We start from the raw sequence: 20,619 nt of genomic DNA, 5'->3' as shown, positions 1-20,619 counted from the left end.
AACTACCTATAACATTTCCCTCCTTTGTTTGCCTGGTTAAAACCTCTGTTGAGATAGCAGAAATCAGCTTGTACTGACTGGGTGATGGGAAATCAATACATACAACAATCCACAGTTTCTGGAATGGACCTTGCATTATGTGCTGTGCACCAGACTGCCATTGCCGGCTTTGGAGAGCATATTATTCCAGATAAATACCACTGTGGTGGAGCTCTGGTGAGGTTATGCTTGGCTAACACTTAACTGAATTAAGGAATATTACTTCTAAATGCTGTCCAAACACAATTCTATTATAAAAAAGGTCCAAATTTTGTACTGGCTGTACAGGGGGACAAATAGACTCAAAACCTGCATAGCCACTCCACAGCCTTCTGTGGAGTAATGTTAATAATAACTTCAGCCCATCAACTTCTTCTTGCCAGGTTAGGGTTTGAATCGATCCCTTCTTTCCCAATGAGATGAAAAGTTTATCAGGTATTCTTTTATTTGGTAAATTTTATGATTAAATGCTTTCCACCTAGTAAAAAGAGTTAAAGGACATTCCTCTTCACGTGCATGTTACAGGGGTGTCTACTTCAAAAACAGGTTCAACCCTGTAACCATTCACTTTCCCATAAATACTACAGAACAGTGAAATTTGGACAGTTACATTTTGCTTTGCTTAAGTCTGTTGCTAGATATTCCTTTATATTCTTTCAGATGTGCATTGCTTTTTCATGCCTAGAGGCAAAATGTAATACTACACATCACAAAAAAAAAGAAAAACTGATATAGTGATAACTCAGGTTGTGTTACAGAACTGTAGCCTTGCTAACATTTCCTAAATTTCAGTTAGACAAAATATTGAATTCAGTTTCACAAAGACTGGTATTTCACACGCATAACGAGAAAAAGCACAACTGCCAAGTGGGAAAATCCCATCTTGAGTTCTGAAGCTTCCCGAAAGCACATGTACACCAAGTAATATACTCCAAACCAGGAGCAGATGGAGCTCCTCTACTATTCAGACATTAGTTTGAATCCCCAAGATCCAGGTGTTCCAACCCTACCACTCTGAGAATTCCCACAGGGAGGGCTGGTGAGGTGATGGTCATACAGGCACTGGAATCAAACGTTGAAGCCCCGTAAGAGCCCAGCTCCAGGGCATAACAAGGAAACCAGTTCCAGACCCAGCACAAGTTCCCTCCAATATGCCTGCAAAAATTCCACCTGATCTCAATTCTATCTTCTCTGGCTGTGTGCAGTTCTGCAGGAAATAACCACATTGACAAAAAAACCAAAAAAACAACAAAAACCAGCAAATCTCTGTATTTTTGCATTTAAAATTAGAAGCAACCTACACCTTCAGTGGACAGAGCAAATGTTTCCACGTTCAAAACTTCCAGGAATAAAATTATAATTTATTCTTGTCACAGAGAGGAAAAACATGGATAGCATGTTTTAATATGTTGTGAGGTGATTGCATATATTCATATAGTCTGACAGTAAACAGATGTTTCTCTGCAGAAGCCCGGACTACAAGTGTGTGAAAAACCAAAAATGCTGAAAGAATGCAGCTGACCTTCTCTTAGGGCACAGTAATGACCACACAGTCACATCCAAGAGAAATGTAGCCCAGCTGCAGAAACATTAAGATACATACACTTGGGGAAAAACCAGGAAAAGAGATACTTAGTAAAGACTAGCAAAATATGGAATCAGCATTTTATAACAGTGAAGTCTTTGATGAAGAAAACTTCAGAATCCCATAGTACATTTTTCATTTGTTTTACTTTACTGGCTATTAAGTCACACTTCCCACAGTAGGGAAGAGGGTATGCCAGCAGCAACAGAACTGCAAAAACTACAGAAGGCGTACCTAAACATTCATGAGACCAATATGGGACCCTAAATAAGGCTCCCCTGCCCTCATTTCCTCAGGCTGCTTTCTATAATGTAGCTTTTAAAATTTAAAAGCACAAACACCCACACCCAAGCCTGTTACAACCAAGATAACTTCCTACAGAGCTCCTAACAAAGAACAAGCCTTTAGCAAGCCTGTTGGGTGAACAAAGGAATGACTCTGATGTACCACAGCAAGGTGGAACTAGACATGAAAACCTCTTACCAGCTCCTCAAAGCCTCTGCAGGCTATCAGTTTCCCTAAGTGAGAAATGCCCTAGATGTCATCTGAAATCATTAAAAAACACAGTTTTAAGCTCCCCTGACAGGTAACTGGGGTGTGGGAGGAAGATGATAGAAACCTTTCCCTCTAGCCAAGTATAATCTGAATCCTGCTTCTAATGCACCGCAGCCCAAGAGATAATTTTTTTCCTATTAACAACTCTCAAGGCGACTGACATATACATGTCGATAATCATTAAAAAGTTATCTTAATTTGAAAAACACTTTTCATTTGGTATATCTGTAGGATGAAATGATCACAGCTTTATCAATTAGAGGCCGCATGTCAAAATGGGTTTTCTATAACCAGAGTTGTAAAGAGAGCAGAATCCCAAGGATACCCTTGTGTATCAAATCTATACCACTACCACAAATAATCATAATAAAATAGGCTTTGTTGACTATGAAAACATTAAAAAACATGAACAGATTTATGGCAAGAAACATTGACTTTGCGATCCAATGAACATACAAGGAGATGTGAGAGCTGCTGTTACTGTGAACATTCAATTTCCATAAGGGGTACCAGTTAGATCAAGCATTGACTTGTATTGTGCTGGAAAAGCTGGAATTTTAGCACAAAGCTGTTCTGCATGGCAAGCTTCTGAAGGCAATCTTCCTGTATTATACATGAAGTTTTTTTCAGTACAGCCATTCTGAGCAGGGTTTTGAAGATCAAGGGGTTTTTAGTTAGCTCCTTTCTTCTACTGCCCATGTGACCAAACTACCTCTCCCTTCGCATGGCTGCTACAGCAACTGTGAAAAAAAGATGTAGCAATAACATAAACTCCCTAAATATTTTTTTCTTTGCCTTCTTTCTCAACACCTGCCAGGACTGCAACATCTAATCTTGGCATTTACAATAAATTCTTTTCCAAGCTTCCCTTTTTGGTAAGGTATTTGCTATCTAAGCCTTCTAGACATCCCAGCTCACATATCAAAAAACTTCTAAAACTGCTGCAAGCCCACTTCTCTCCTCTCCCATTTTGCAAAAATATCCCTGTACAAACCAGAAAAACCCAAGTTTTGGAGTTTTTCCTGGACCTCGCATACTTTATCTTTTTAGAGTGATAGAATTTTTGGAGCCTCATTTGAAAGATAATTAAATTGACTGAAAATGACAAGCCAAGTGGTAAATAAATCAAATAAATTCCAGTGTATTTCAAAAGTTAAGTCAGGTATGACCCTCTCAATTTTGTATCAGCAAAACCTCTGAATTCAGACAGATCCAGTTCAAACTTACACTTACATAAAATATGGGACATTGATAGGTATCATATGATTTCTAGTAACCATTGGTTTCAAAAATCCCACAAAGTTTCTGAGTCAATTCTAAGATGTTGCATACTTCCCCCTGCATTGTCCTACAAAGACACAGTACATATTTTACAAATCAAGTACAAACTGTTCATTTTTCACAGTGCATAGAACTGGAAAAAAATATATGACTTCTTTGATTTTTAATTAAAAGCTGAACAGCCACTACAGTACCTCTGTTCTCTCACAATTCAGCTATTCACTAGATTTCCTACCCAATGGAATTACATTCAATTTGCATTATTGTGCTCAATTTCCTTTAGAAAAGTTCTTTTCCTACATCAGCCTCTCATTTCTCTAGAAGCAACACACCATTTAACTATGTATGTAACCAGCAAAACTTCAGAGCCACTTCCCCTGTTCTACATCAGTGATTTAACAGGAACAAAAAAAAAAAAAAAAAGAAGTCATATTATGCCTTGGAATAAAAGGGCATTTTTTTTTTCCAAAGTTAGCACTATACAACATACAGCTAGGACATCTATTAACCAGTTATTTCAACTGTGTGCTAGAATGTTGAACAGATGTCCACTAACCCCTTAAGCAGTCAATTTAAATTTGTTTGCCAAATCAAACAGTACTGATGTTTGGCAACTGTATCAATACCATTACAATAACAATTCCCCCTATGTATTCAATATGCATGCATACAGACTTTCCAAATTGGACACTGACAAAAGCTCAGGGTTTTTCCATGTTCCAAATTTTCAATCATTCAAAAAAGTGTCTGAATAAATATATAGGAGTGAAATGTCCATCTAGTTTCCTTAAGCACAGAATAAATTTTCTTGGATCCAAGTTGTCCTTGGCTTACACATCACTAAGAAAGTAACTCTGTGTTCTACTTCATTCTTACCTTCTCCCTCAGTAAAGAATGAAGGAGAAACTTAATCCACACACAGGATAGCACAAAGAATACTGATCTGATTAAATTCTTAAAATTTCTAACTCTTGACATGGGTGTATTCCACGATAACTACAGCCTTTGTTGTCCAAGTCCTCCAGCACTTGAGTACACTGCTCCTACTTAAATGCTGTGTGATGCTCTCCTAGAAGTCCAAGCTGGGCTGGGCTAGAACTGAATTTGTTGTACAAGTTCCAAAAACAATTCAGGGATTGCTAAACCCAAAAATCTAAGTTTTATCAAAGCATATGTTAGAATAAGTCAGCTGAGAAAAGAGAATCCACTGTGAGTGATCCAAAAAAAGACAGAGCTTTTTTCCTGCATACTGGTTCCCTGCCAGTGAATCCTTTTGGGCTCAGCAGGTTTGTCAGTCTGTAGATTAATTTAGCTGCTTCTCTTCCTTATGGAGTGTGGAGTCTCTGGGGCTTTTCTCTTCACTACTCCTTCTGTCACTTCATGGGAGCTGTGCCTTTCTGCAGCACTTGCCAGGTGTCCTGTTGTGTCTGGGAACTCCTCTCCAAAAGCAGACTCCTGTGCCCCAAGAAAAGGAGATGCCTCCCATCTCCCACTTGGTACCTGTGATCCACACTCTCTTGACAAGGATTGCAGGCAAAGTGAAACAAAAATGTGAAAGGGAAAGAAAGCAGTCTGTCAAGTCCGCAGCCACTATGCCAGCCTTCTCAGTTCTGCTCAATCTCAACTACGGGGATTTAAACACTACCTCTGATACTACATCAAAATCCACACAGTGGTGAATGAAATGGACCACTACACAAAAAAACTGGTAGGATGTTCTATCTCCTCAATCTGCTAGGTCCTTTTTAAAGATCATAGGTGAGTTGTCAATCTTACAATAATGAGCAGAGTCCACAACATGAAGAATTCAATGCTACAGAGTGTTGTGCTAGGAGTCCAACTCAATGCATTGGTGAAATATTTCTTTGTATAGCCTGAAACCATAAATAATAAATAGATAAACTATCAGTAAGTTAAAGGCCAAACCTTGTTTCTAATATGGTTTATTACAACAAGCAAAAGGAAAACTGAATCTGTCACAAGCCTAAGAAATGCCTCTTTTATAAAACACTACCACAGGAAGTTACTGAGTTTTGAACAACATGAAAAAATCAAGAAGCATAAATCAAAGAGAAGCTGCCTATTAGAGATATTTCCTAAGAAGGAAGAAGCTTCTGCAATGCCAATAAGTGCCCAGTGTTCTGTGAGCTTATCTCTGGACCCTGAGATCAAAACCACACCTTAAAAAAAACAGTAAGTGAAGGAGACTGTTGTAGATGGAACAGCCAGCAACACATCAGAATGCTAAGCTAGGAAGCAAGAGCATTTCTAAATTTCATGACAAAAATTACCTGCTGCACCTGTCACAGGCCATTAAATTTCATCTAGGAAGGATTTCTACCTTTGAAAAGCTATAGAAAAAATTTACATTTTCAATTTCAATGTCTCAATGGATGGCTACAATGTTTTCCCAAATGGTAGCTTGTCCAAAAGATGAATCATCTTCATTGTCAAAAACATATGCTTTACTTCCAAAGTCAGTTATTAAGCATCTGTTTTAGTGATTGATACTTGTTATGTGTCTCCTTCCAAATGAACACAAGCTTTGCTACCTGCTGGTTTCCTATACACTAAAGGCATCTGTAAGTGCTCTTTCTGAAAATCATTAAGTCTCTAATTGCCAATCTTCAACACATTTTTATGGCTGTATGTTCTCAAGAACTTTTGTAAACAGACATCATGGTCATGGCTGTATTTTAAAATCAAACTTGGTTAAGATGGAGACAAAGCAAAGATCACCTACTCCATTTCCATTTCCCCTCATTTTCCCTCCCATCCTTCATCATCTCTCGCTAACACAGAACAACGATGCACCTCCAGCTGAGACTCACAGGTGTCACAGAGGGCAGTCTCCTTACAGATCCATTATTTCAGACATCAGTGACTGACAAGACCTCAAAACTGTAATTCAGAGAGATACCAACATACCCAGAACACATCAGAGTACCTCACATTCATTTATGTGGACCAAAAAGCCCCAGATCATCTGAAGGACAGAAAACAACACAATTGCTCACAAACACAGGTTAAGAAATAGTTGGCCTGAGACTTCTGGAACAAGAACAGGCATCTTCTGCATGTCATCACAGTCAGGGGTACCATCTGCTGTAACTCACCTGTTTCATTTAACACCTCTTACGTCAGGTTGACAGAAACAGAAACTGTATTTTGAGAGAAACAAGCTGTGCATTAAATATGTAAAGTTCATTGGCTTCCAGTGTTGTCAAACATGCCATAATATACTGTCAGACACAAAGTGGCTGTAGTACCTGCTTAAGAGAAAATCCTCATTCCTTTTAGATCAGAAAACCACTTCCACTTCTCTGGTTAAAAAACAAGAAGAACATTTTGGAATACATACTTCCTTTTTTATATATTTTTTTGGCAGAACACAAAGATCTTGCAACTAAACAGCATGAAACATACCACCTAGGAGACTACAAATAAAAATAAAAATAATGGAAGCAGTTGCCAGGATTCATTCACCTGAATGATGCTGGACCCTATTAAACTTCCTTCAAGCAAATCACAGAAGATCATGTATCTTATCAAAATAAAACCACACATATTGTGACTGCAACCTTCAGGCTGCTACTTTCTTTGAACAGCAGGGATAGTGCTAATCCTAATGAACCATGGAAGTGCATTAAGCCTATAGCAGCACTCCTTTGCTTCTCCTCTCCTTCCACTATTCCCAGTTCTTTACCAGAACATCTTGAAAGAGATAAAAGCTCCTAGGTTTGGAAGCACAAAGATTATCAGATTGTAAAAGTCTCAGAAGAATATTTCCACGGCTATTATTAAAGTCTTAGTATACATCAAGGGGAAGAATGAGAAGAATAGGAAGATGAGCCTGAAAAATTGTGATACAGGGCTCTTAAAATAAACTTTATGTCACATGGAGCTGTTCCACTTTGCACTGACACCCTGTACATTTTCAGCTCCAACTTGGCCTCTAGCAACTCTAACCACACAAAACAACATTTTGACTAAACCTTTAACCTGTGAAGAAATTCAAGACGAGATAAACTGGATTAGCGCCTTTTTTTTTTTTTTTACTTTATTACCACCTCTGGAATTTCATGTTTCATAATGAATGAAGTTTTTATGATGTTGAGTACACAGCCTTGAGAAAGAAAGGAACTGCTTTACATGTGTCCCCTTAATTGTTTCTAATAGGAGTATTTCCCAGTACAGAAGCATGGGGTTTCTAAGTGCATACTGGGCAAGCCCTTTTGCTACTATTAAGTTCCTGACAAACCATGTCTACAAAATTTATATAATAAGGTACTCTTGAAATTTTAATTCTGCCTTCTCTTTATTACAATAAAAAGAAAAAGCTCGTCCTTTATTTCCATAAATTTGATTATGTCCATCAGCTGTGAAAGGGAAGACAAGAAGTTTGGGAGACACAGATGTCAAATTTAAATGCCCTTAAACTACTGCAGTTACAGCAACACTTATTTAGCAATTACTATGATAAGAGATCAGTAAAATAAACAGATTCGTTCATGTTCCTGCTATCATTCCTACTACTACATGAGGAGAGATGTATGATAAGGAGCAGAAATAAAGCACTAAGTGCTGTCTCCTCCAGGTGTGGCCAACCCCCAGAAAACACATCAGCAGTACAATATACATACCAAGTTAGCATGGTTATTTGGAAGATGAATATTTTTTCAGCTTCTCCTGAGTCTTCTTTATACACTTGGAAGGAAAACAAAACAAGCCACCTTTTTTAATGCCATCATTACCAAAAATTGTTCTAGGCATCACTGTGTGTGGGTGATCAGGATCCATGCTGTGCAGCAGCAGTCTCCTGTTCCCTTGCCTTGCCCAAGTCTGCAACTTTTCTACCTGGGATAGATTGGAACCCTGTCAGAGGTTAACTTTTTTTTCCTTAGAAGTAGAAATAATGGGGCATTCTTGTTCAGAAAAAGTCTGGATAAAGCACTATATTGCCCTTTTATGCTGCATGTCAGTATGTTTTTACCACGCTTCTTATTGTACAGCAGGACAAGTGTCCCTCTTCCACAATAGGCAAGGATGACCAATCACCCACTCTCTGTTAGCAAGGCAACTTTTTGAAGTCTCAAAAAATAAATTTGTAAAAAAACATCCTATTCTTTCCTTACAACCATCCAGGAAGATTCACAATGAAGACTTGTTAAAAAAAATGGCACTTTACCATGAAAAAAAACCAGCTTGGGGCTGTCACATTCTGAATGCAGACACACAGTCACATCCAGGAAAAATGCCAGCCATACCGAGACACCACAGAAGATGACTAAGAAGTATTTCCAAACAATATTCATGCTTCTTACTTGAGTCAGATCTAATATCTAAAATAACAGAAACATCTGCAAAAAGCATCAGGTAGAAACAAAGGCAAAATGAAAGAGTTATTTTCATAATCCTTAGCTAATTTTTGGCTAAGTCACTACTTGGTAGATATTAGTAGCCAGCACTCCCTGAATGTATAAAAAGGAAGAAGTATTGGTAAAGCAAAGCACACTAAACAATGGTATGGCAATGCTATGTGCACTAGCAAACTGCATGCCCTATGCCACTCCATTGCTTCATTGGGTAATAAAATGTTGTGTTAACTGCTTGATTAAAAAAATTAGCACAATATTAGCACAAAGTCAGACAAAGTCTAGAGCATCAATCTACCAAAAGGTATAGTTATGAAAATGCAGTGGGGACATTCTATATTCCTCTCTCCATGCACTGGGTTTGCTACCTCTTCAAAAATTGGAGAGAAATTCCAAAGTGTCTTGTAAACTTAAATCAAGCAGAAATTATGTATCCCATCATCCATCTGTTGCTCTAGCTCTCACAATTTAATAGTATGACTATGTCTTCCACACAACGAAAGAAAGAAGCAAGATTTTGCCAGAAGTCACCCTAAACTGGATGGATAAATTTCAGCTAATACATCACCCTGAACATTTTAGATTTCTACTTTTTAAATTTTAAGAGAGAACACAGTATTTTGCATATAAAACACTCATATATTCATTATTTCTACAGCCTGAGGGATCTGACATCCATATTGCAGGCAATCGATTTGTTTATTCCACAATTTATTTCCCATAAATCAAAAGTTTAGAGTTGATAACTTCCCACCACAGGCACACCAGATCTACCACAAAATGCATTTCATACCCACATTCTCTTTCTGATCTCCCCAAAAAGACTGCTTATTTAGTTACTTTAAAATTTTGAATGTGTCCTTCTGTTCAACATATTTCTAATGTGAACAACAACCAAGGCCCCAGTAAATAAGGTTGCCAGTTCCTAATTAGGAGTACACGGTTTTAACATTCTTTCAATTAAATCACACCAGAGTATTCCATCATTAACTGGATGTCCTGACAAACTGTACAGGCAACACTTTACAGTGGCACTGTGTTAAACAGGCCCTTGGAGGTTGAGTGGTGCAAACCACTGCTCTCGAAAGTCTGCTGATCACAACTATTTGAGAAGGGAAAAACCCCTTCTGGATGCAAGCAGCCTGGTCTTACACAGGCTTTTATCAGGCCACAATTACAACAGGATACAATTACCTTGCAACCAGGTTTTAGCTACTCTCATAACACTAAGATACAGAGCATGGAAAGAAGCAGGAATGCATCTGCAAATTCAGAATAAGATCTGAAAAACCCCTACTTCCTAGGACCATAGAAGTATTTAACTCCTAAATTCAAGTACTTTATAAAGTAGAACAAGGAATTTGAGGCAGATTCCCAACCTGTACTGAACTAATGGACAACAAGTTAAGAACCATATTCAGTTTCTTTGAATTCAAACTGTAAGGGAAGTTCATTCTACAAGAACACAATTCACCTTCCTGGCTGGTCTGGAAGTCTAAATGAGGTCTTGTACTTCACCTGAATACTTTATTAAGCCACTGCTAAGCTGAAATGTTCCTAGGAAAACTGCATAGAGTGCACATGTCTATCAAGATATGAATCTATGTTGTGAAAAATATGTTTTCAAATACTGGATAATAAAACTTTTATTACAGTAAAGATAAAAACTTCAGATTTATAATTACTGTGTCAATACATTCCTGTAAAACAGAACTACAGCTTTGTGATTAACAAATCAATTCAAGCATCAGAGATGATAATTGGTAAACACAAGGAGTTTCAGACAAGCTAAAAGTACTTATTGTCAAGATGCTGCTGCTTAGTGAATACAATCTCACAAAACCTATTTGTGAAGTCTATGTTTTGAATAATGCACTATTTGGTTGTAGAGAGAAGTTATCAAAACCTAACCCTTTAAATAGAAATAAGTACAGCACTTAACAAGCAGTTCAAAGATTAGAACTGCTGTATTCACAGAGCAACACATAACCAGTGCTAGTGACTGAGTCTCACAGGCCTATCTCCTAGGAGAAAAATCCACATTTTACAATGGTTTAGGACTTTGTTGCACATGTAGATACTTTATCATTATTAGACTTTCCATATAAAAATTCTGTCATTCATCTTCTCAAACTCCAGCATCAGACAAAAGCAGCTGTTCAAAGTTCAGATCTCCTCGAGAAACAGCTCTGAAATTTGCAGGGGTAAATTCAGTATTTGGATATTTCCCAGGAAGCCTTTCCTCCAGCAGTACTCCAGATAGCATTCTTCTTTTACCAAATCAGCAGTAAATATGACAACACAAGCTCTCCAAGAGCTATGAATGTTGCATGCCAATTTAGACATGTGTCTTTTCCAACTGTTATCCTATATGAATATACTTTCACTCCACTATGGATTGTCCTCTCAAATCTCACTTTCACAACTCCCTGACCATTTCTTTGGGAGAGACACATGATTCTCTGTTCCAGGTAGCTGTCAATTTGCTCCGCAGAAAAGTGAGAGGCCAATATTTTAACAACTGCTCAGCTGAAATGTATTTTTTTACCCTATATTCTCAACTGCATGTGCAGCAGTTAAATAGACATAATTTTTTAGATATTAGAGAAATGTTCTATATTTGAGTATGAAAATGTATTTCATTATTAACTGTGTTTTAAGATAATTCTCAACTTAGAGATGATAATATAATATTAGAAAAGTATTAGAATTACTAAATATGACAACTACGAAAAAATTACTATACCCCACCCACTAGAGAACTAAAAGCAAATCACTTGCTGCTTGTCAGGCATAACCTGCCAAGCTATTAGCTCTCATTTTGAAGGCTTGCTTTTGCTCAATGGCTGACCTGCACATTGCAGAGCCTTAGCATAAGAAATGGTTTTTAGGCTCAGCTGCTTTCTAAGTGCAATCCATCATCAGAAAAAAGAGATTATTCCCTTTATAGTCGGCTACTTTGCCAAATTCTTCTGGCTCTGTTCCGTCAGTCACACCCACGGCACCCTGGGGAAAAGCAAACCCTAGCTCTCTATCACTCTGCTCTTGCTGAAGTGTGGAATGAAAAGCAATTAGCGTTTGATGCCATTTATGAGGAAACTGAGGCGGAAAGACAGCTCTATCATTTACCAGCCCCGCTCCCTGCACCAGCCAGCAGCTCGCAGGGGCACATAGAGGCAGGCTGGGAATTTAGACTGGAGAGGGGGGTGGAGCTGGGAATATCCCATGGTTTGCATAACAGAGCCATAAACAAACCCACATGCAGCAAGGGGCCCTTTCAAGGCCCTTCTAAAAATACATGTACACACACATTGTCACTGATGCAAAACACCATAAGAGTCATCACTTATTGAACCAGAAGATGGTCCAGGAAGGTTTCCAGTAAGGCGTCCTCCCCATAGTTTGCTTATACTCAAGAATTATAAACAAGATTCCCTTTCAAATCAAAACATCCTCTCCTTCATTCACAGTACAATGAATACATTGCAGAACAGATTTATCTGCAATGCAAAACAAACCCCAGATGCCTCCAAAGGTGGCCTTTGCCTGCCCATTATGCCCAAAAGACTCTGCAAAGGGGTGTGCCAGGTTAAGCTTTCACCCACAGTGTCCTGTGAGCACAGTTCAAGTGTCTGGAAACACAAATCTGAACTTCTGTTCCTCTGCTGAAAAATATATGCCCAAACCACATTCCAAAGACATTTCCAACTTAAAATGTTACTACTCTTTCCTGCCACATTTAAACCTACTGTGGCAGCAGAAAACAGAGAGGTCCCAAGTTCAAAGGATTCTCAAGACCCTGACAAAACACACTTTGAAACCTAAAGCTGCCACTAAAAATGTGATGTCCTCTACTTCACAGTCAAATAGCAAAAAGCAACTAAAGCAGTGCTGTGGGTTTGGGTTTTTTGAGGGAGGAAGAGATGGCACTTAATCCCTCCTAATACCCTAAGCAAGGTGTTTTAAGCACTGAATATCTTATCTGAAAGTCAGGCATTGGACAAGAAATCAGCTGGTATACATCCTAGCATGGCCCATCAGCCTCCTGCTCCTGATAAATGAGAGGGACCACCCCAAGCTCCACCAGCCCTAAACCAGCTGCAGCAGCTGACACTACCAAGGTTGGGCTTGCACTTGCAGGAGGAGCTTAAGGCACTGAAGAACTCCTGTGCAGCTGCTCTGAGAGCCACTTTTCTCCAAGCAGCAGCTGCAATAAGCACCAAAAAGCTGCAGCCAGGGCAAACAAGCAGCACTGGACTGTCCCTTTCACACAAGAGTCCCCAGATTGACCCCAAACCTTCACCTTGTCTACAACTAGGGCCACTTTGTGACGAACAATGTCCTCTTTTCCACTGCACAAAGGATGGTAGCACCAGATCACTACATCCTGGATTCCTTAATACCTATCCTTTCTTACAATGAGAAGTTCATCAGCTCCCACACAAAGTGCACCTTCCCTTGCCCAGTGCCTTCCTGACACCTGTGTGGCTCCACCAGCAGTGGCCTTGTGTTTTCCTCCTTTAGCCACGGTGCAACATTGATTGGAACACCACAAAGAGCTTTCCCCTCCCCACAACAGGTGATGTCCTGTGCATCTTGTGAATCCTGACTCAAATCAGAGTGAGGAAAATGACTCCATCTCCTCCTTAATCCCAGACAAACTGCTTCCCTGGTATCTGTGCTGCAGTTATTGACAATTCCAGGTAGTAAAGAAGAAGTAAACAAGCTGAGGGGAAGCAAATCTCAAATGTAATAAAGGAGGGGATGTTGTTTTATCTGCCTGGTTGTTGCTAACTAGGAACTAAAGTTCAATCCAGCCAGTTTTGACATTTTTTTTTTCCTACCAGGAGGAGCTATTTCATTTAGGGAAAACTAGCTGTCTTTGAATTGGTGACAAACTGCAATAATAAAGTTATGTTAAATTAAGAAGTTTGTATATAGAGACTGCATTAACATTTTTGACAAAAATTCCTATATTCAAACCCTTCCCCAAGTTGACCAGACCCTATGTTAATTTAATTGCTTTCAAATAATTAAATTCCACATTAAGTGGGGCTAATCTATGCTGTTTCAGCCTAATTACTATCTCAGTTCTAAAAGTTGGTGGCTTTTTTTCCCCCAAAAGAGATTAAAATGGAATTTACCCTTTAACATTTTGAGTCTGTAGTTGTCTGTTAGGTCTACTGAATGAAACCTTGTAGCACAGTAATATGGATAGCAGAAAATTCAAGCTAAATCAGTCCTGCTCTTCCTGCATTTATTCTGCATTTTGTTTGTTATGCTAATTGAGGCTGTTAGCTAATGGCTTCAGTACACTGTTAGTAATTTGTGGTTTTCTTTTGTAAAAACGAAACTAAATTGGTTTTCCTTTGTAAAAATGAAATTAAATTGTCCCTAAATCTAAAGGAAGGACATCCATATAAACAGAGGTTTATCAATACTCATCCTCCCTGTGCCAAGAAATACTGCTTACTCCAAAGAATTCAAAAATCATCAGGAGCTGGCATTCTTTAAGCTAGTCAGAGGTTGTCCTTAAAGATGCTTTAGTACATGTAGACATCCCAAAGATTAACATAACTCATGCAAAACTACATCTGTTACAGTGAAGGCTTCTTTTATGGTGAGAACATCTGGATCTGTAGAAGGGACTGGAAATTTCCTTCTTATATGGGAATATAGGCTCCACTGTTTTTTCTCTCACCTTAGATAAGTGCAAGCACCACTTTGTAAAAGGAAAAATAAAAATCACAGAGCTTGCCTTTTTATAAACTTAAGTAACAGATTTTTTTCCTTTTCAATTTCAACCTAATAAGCATCCAGTATTACTGTGTAAATTAACAGTAAAGACAGATGGGTAGTGAGGAAGACAACAAAGTCTTGCATTAATCCCACAGGTGAGGTTAAAGATGCCAAGACAGAGCTCCAGATTTATGCCACATACAGTACATTAGCCTACCCCTATGGAACCATAAGATCACATCAGCACACCAGGCTTTGTTCAAGAAATAAATAAATAAACCAACAATTCACAAGGCAGTTTTTCATTAGATATTTGGCATACTAATAAGAGTAATCAGGGAATATAGATACAAACAATAGCTTTCTATTCATTCTGTCCCAAAAAATAAGACCCTGGAAGAGTGCTCACTGTAACTAAATGTATCTAACAATTTTCACAGTGCAAGTACTAAAATTTAAGGCTTTATTCCTAGGCAGAAAGGCAAAAGCCAGAAAAAAAGGCAAGTAAGTGAAGCTTACACAGACTCTTACACAAAGAGTGACTGTCCCATGTGACAAGCACCAGCAGAAAGAGCCCATTTATATTTCTCTGTCTCCAACAATCACAGCTGAAATGTATCTTTAGGAGCCTGATCTCAAGTGCAGAAGACTTTCAGTATACTGCTGATTCTGCAGAACTCATATTTCTGGGTTCTTTCTCATGGCTCCCAATTTATGCCATAGACCAACATAATCTGATGCCTGGGAACACCAGGGTGAGGGCTGAAGACACACCAAATTCTTCCTTGAAACACCACCTCTTTTTTTACAAGATTTTCTACGCTACAAATAAGCCCCAAAAAAAGGAAAAAAAAAAAAAATCCACTAAAATCCCAAATAAATCCAAAACAACTTGCAAAACCCCAGCAACCTGTTTCCATAGGACTTTTCATTAAGCTAAGAGGCCAAAGCTCACAGTTTGTGGCAGAATATCAGACCATCTAGCTATTTCTGATTTATTTCAGAAATATTTTAATCAAGAAACTTCAGCATCAGGTATGATGCTTTACAGATGCCAGAACATCATCACTTGTTACACAGTATAACTCCCCACTCTGACAGCACAGCCCATGCTGTTTAATACTGCCCATGACAGGGTATGTGAGTACCTCGTCCTCTTACCCCACACTCCTTTATTTAATCCCATGCCCTGGATCCAAAATGCAATTATATTCTTCTAACATAAATATTATAATTCTGCTTCCTCTTGAGAGAAAATAATTAAAAATGTTTGTAAGGAAGTCAGGTAATAAAAATATCACAGTTTTATGGTAAGTCTTGCTATGACTTCAGGAACAAATCCCTACCTAGCTTCTTGTGTCTTCAGCACAAACTTGTTTGTCAAGTTCTAAAAGGGATTACCCCTTTCCAGCTCGCCAGAACACAGCCTGCAATTTACACCAGTAAGCCAAATGCTACAGCAAATCTTAACCCCAGAGACCTACTAATTTCAAAATCCATCTGACCTGGTCAGTGATACTGGCTCCTAGTACCAGAATGCAAAAACTTGAACGGAAATCAAATGAACGGAACAAATTCAACAGAAGGTCACGAGTGCAACTTTTAAGTGACTACACTTCCCCAATAAAGTGACCCAGTGAAAAAGCAGATTGGTGTTCTCTCAAAGCAATGATGACAACCTCACTCAGAAGACACGTCACCTAAAGCACTGACAACTACATCCGCACGTTCTGTGGTCTAACCCAGTTGAGCATTGAAATAAAAGTAAAGCAACAGATAAAATAATCAGCCTGTGGAAGTGAGATAAATAATGGTCAAAAAAAGGCACATCAAGGAACCATGAATTAGTAATGAAAGTTGACATAGGTCTGAAGATATGTGCTAGATAGAAAGATTTTAATCACACTCATCTAGTGTTAGCTTTCACTATTCCATAATTATTATGGTTTCATGTGCCCTGCAGTGACAACATTCAGATGGCAAAAGGACCATAGGTGTTTACAGCTCTTCCCCTGTGTAAACAGCACACTTAAATCTGTGATATTTCTGTTCCAACAACAAATAGAAATTGACTCTATTTATATCAGATCACCAATATAAGGGATTTGCTGTTTGTGTTAGTAAGCACATTTATGTGACCAAATGTAGATATACAGTAAACCAAAAAAGGTTATTACTGAACCTGATCTAGTGGTTCCCTCCTCTCCACGTGTCTTGCATCTCACCTTGAAGAAATCTGCCAGAAAATTCAGAAATCACAATCATTAGATCAAACTCTTAGTACTCATAGAATGATTTTATATCTTCAATCCATACTTGCATATATTGCTAATACATTGGACATCAAGTTTATCTGGCCTAATAATTTTTCAGACATGAACCAAGAGATGATTTGAGTTACAGATGAACCTTTTTAAATACACAGAGGAAAAATTTGACAGTGCCAAGGACTAATCAACTCCCAAGGGTTGAACACATGTAAAAATTTTGGGGACACGTGTTCTCTGGGATACATATCCACTACCACTGTCCCAAAAATTTCCAAAGCTCCTATGAGATCTTATGACAAATCACTTAAGTGCATTTGGGTAATTTTACCATGTCTAGTACAGAGGCTTTCTGTATAAAAAAGGCACAAAGCTTTGAATAATCTCATCAACTGCACTTTTCCCCAAATATTAAAGATTAAAATATAACTTTTCATAAGCAGATGCATTTCCTCTGAAGTTATCAAATGTGGAGAAATAAAAGAGAAAAGACAATTTTCAGTGTCTGGAAGAGGTCCATGTTTAAAAAAATGTAGCAACATCCCCAGAGAAACTAAAAGCTTTCCAGTGCAAAAAGTGATGTGTTCATCACAGTGCTGTGGGCACAGAAAAGCTCAGCAGTCCTTGCCCTACAGGCTTATGCACCTGGGATAAGGTCCACAGGTCATTTTTCACCCTTGTCACAGGAATTTGTACTCTGCCACCTGAACTCAACATCCAAGAGAAACCCTTGATCTTTTTCACCACTAGGAAAAATCAGTATTTGTGGGATCCAGCCAATGAAGTCATGCAAAGGCATAACAGTGACAGTTAATTACTTGCTAATCATGCTTTGGCTTCAGGATGAACACCACCAGAAATACTTCATTTATTCTTTTCATTGATATTAGACAATTACAAAAATGTAATGCAAACAATTCCAGACAGAAGACTGTCTCTGACAAATACTTGAAAAAAAGCTCTTTTTTTTTTGTCTGCAGCTTGCAGAGATCATTCCACACAAACCCCATGCTGTTCAGATCTGATGTGCAACTGAAAAAGAAATACGGAATTTGAGAGAAGCCATATGGAAAAGTTAAATATTTTAGTGTCAAAATACCCATCATAGCTTAATTCAAACTTATCACTTTTGAGACATGAGATCTAGAGACTGGTCAGAACTGTACAATTTTTCCACCAATTTTTATGACCAAGGGTCAATGAATTATTTCTCCTTGACAAGCGTGTGACATTTTGAAGTTTCCTTTCACCACAGAGCTCTCTGTAGTTTCAGAAGAGACAAAGAGACTGCATATTGCCTTTATACACAGTTAGGCAATCAGAAAACATTCCAAATCATTTCAGAATTAATAAGACAAGCTTTATGTAAGCATCAGCATAATTTTATTTCCAGACTCCCTTATGCTTAAAGAGTTCTAAAACTTGAATATGCTCAATATAAAACATGAAACATTTACATCCCAGTTGACAATGACCTTGTGTTAAATTATTAAGGAACAACAGAATAGCTGGTGTCCACGAGCAGGGGTTAGAACTGGATATGCTACCAAACACATGTGGATGGATCATTACTGTACCATAAGTAATGATCACTGCCATACACTGGGCCTCCACAACACTTCCTGTCATCAATATCTATTAGCACAAGGCTGCAATATAAACATTTATAAAGCAGACACAATACACCAGCTAAACCACTAATGCATGTAATTGCTAACACAGAGCCATATGCTGAAAATTCATCTCTCTTTACATTTAACCTGGGCAAATCAGACAACTGCCTAGCCCACAGTCTTCCAAAATTGCTTACTGAATAGAAAATTGTAATCAGCTGCCAGTTCAATTGTTTTTACAACATTCTACATAAAACAAATGAGGTCTGTTGCCCTGACTTGTGAAAGAGCTCTAATAAATGCCAATTATAAGAGCAATTAGGGGATCAAATCTGACATCACAGGTTTCTCTATAAGATATTAGCTCAATGACTTTTTTATAAGCTAATTAGTCATGGACTCTGAACAAGAAACAGATGATCCAAAAACAATAATTCTGCAAAAGTGTGTGTTGTCAAACCCCATAAGGGCAATAACCCCAGTTTACCAATGGGAATTGTATCTGTGACTGTAAACTCCTTCAACTATATTAACAATAACAATCTAAATTATGAACAAGAACACATGAAGTATTCCAAGCATGATCAGCTTCTTTAAAGTCTTACAAACCCTGAATTTACCAATATTTCCTTTGGCACAAGCCATGCTGTTAATCAAATATGAGATAAATCTGCAGGGATTGCACAACAGGAAGAAAGAAGGAATTCCACCATAATATGGTGAACTTGCATTTTCCTAAAGGAACAGAGGACATAGCAGGTAGTTGAACATTCCTGTCACAAAAAGGCAAGCCCGGCCACCAGCACAGTCCAGGAGAAGAAAAGTAATTTGATTTTCTGAAGAACTAAGTCCTCTGTTGTAAAACAGCAAAATGTTGCCTATATGATCATAATTGGGATTCCTTTACATGTGTAAGTAATGACAGTATGTGATTGTGCAATGACACTTTTTCTGTGGGCTTTTGCCTTGTTCAGTACACGAAACAGATGCACTTCACCAAATGAACATCCTCTCTGACAGTCCTCAGGAAAGCCTGGTGCATTATTTGCCATAAACTCCTCAAGGTGCAGCCTGAAGCCAGAGGACACACAAGAGACAGCTCTCAGGCAGCTTTCACCAGAGCACTTTATGGTCCACAAACTTGGGTGTACCTCAAAAATCATGTTGTCCTTATTTTAGATTTAGTCAGTGTGGCTACTTAATACAACAGAATTGGGGGTCCCAATCTGAAATGATCAGCAAGCACTTTGCTGGCTCTTCTAGTGAGAGGCTTAAACTCAGCTACGCTCAAACTGATTTGCTGCAGGTGAAGTAAAACCTGGCAGAAACAACTGAAACAACCTGCTAAGGAAACATGTGCAAGTCCTCAGGTGTTATTTCCTAAAGAGCTATAAAATGTGGAGTATTTTATGATCAAAGCATGAGAGTCAGCAGTTGCTCAAATCACAGCCAAGAGCTAGAAGCAGGTATTCCTAATATCAGCAAAAAGCTTCCTACAGCACCTTGACCACTATCAATTAGGAAAAACAGGGTGGGGTGGGGAATCACATTCCCCAGAATATTTGACTGGTTAAGTTCCATTTCAGGGTCTGGAGAGAGAAATAAGTTTTCAAGGAAGAAGTTCTGTCTTTCTATCATATGCAAGATAAACCCGTTGTGTTTATGTCTGGGAGCACACTGACCTACACATGTACACAGACCTTGGAAAAAGATACCAGCCCACAGAGAAGCCACAGCAAATCTTTTGGATACTCCTCAAGCAGGGGCAGCCCAAAGCAAACCAGGCAACACAGAAGTTTTACATCAAGCCACAGCTTTCCTCAGCCAAACATACAGGCATAACCCTTTTTCCTCATTAAAATTACAGCCTAGTTGATACGAAAATTAACCTAAAGGTCTTTCTCAACATGCTTCTCCAAATAACTTATGACTAAGTTACTCCAGATATCTTACAACACAACAAATATGCTATGACACAAGTGCTAGAAAATCTAATAAAACTCTAGCAATAACACTGTTAAGAAGCTACAAAAAGATTTTGACCACGCTCATATACTAACAACCGATGTACAGATGGCCACATACTGCCCAGAAATATACATGGAATAAGCAGAGAGGCAGCAATGTATGGGCACAGCATAGAAACTGGATATTTCCATGGGTTG

At 38.4% G+C, this 20,619-nt stretch overlaps 1 protein-coding gene across 28 annotated transcripts in view; it reads right to left on the bottom strand.

Moving 5' to 3' along the window:
* Nucleotides 1–20,619, bottom strand: part of GULP1 (GULP PTB domain containing engulfment adaptor 1) — a 167,916-nt gene that overhangs the window by 109,936 nt on the left and 37,361 nt on the right. For 17 of the 28 annotated variants that reach the window (XM_086898406.1, XM_086898405.1, XM_086898417.1 and 14 more), the window contains one exon: nucleotides 16,757–16,810. The exons of 6 other annotated variants lie outside the window; for them this stretch is intronic. The gene's annotated coding sequence lies outside the window, so the exon portion shown is untranslated. Of the gene's footprint in view, nucleotides 1–8,103; nucleotides 8,168–16,756; nucleotides 16,811–20,619 lie in introns of all 28 variants that reach the window. 5 more of the 28 variants (XM_086898398.1, XM_086898395.1, XM_086898410.1 and 2 more) reach the window with 1 other exon arrangement.

This window comes from Cyanistes caeruleus, chromosome 7 (genome assembly GCF_971803275.1).
Source record: "Cyanistes caeruleus chromosome 7, bCyaCae1.hap1.1, whole genome shotgun sequence".
Lineage (NCBI taxonomy): Eukaryota > Metazoa > Chordata > Aves > Passeriformes > Paridae > Cyanistes > Cyanistes caeruleus.
The sequence above is the reverse complement of the archived record's forward strand: the minus strand, read 5'-3'. Positions and strand labels throughout refer to the sequence as shown.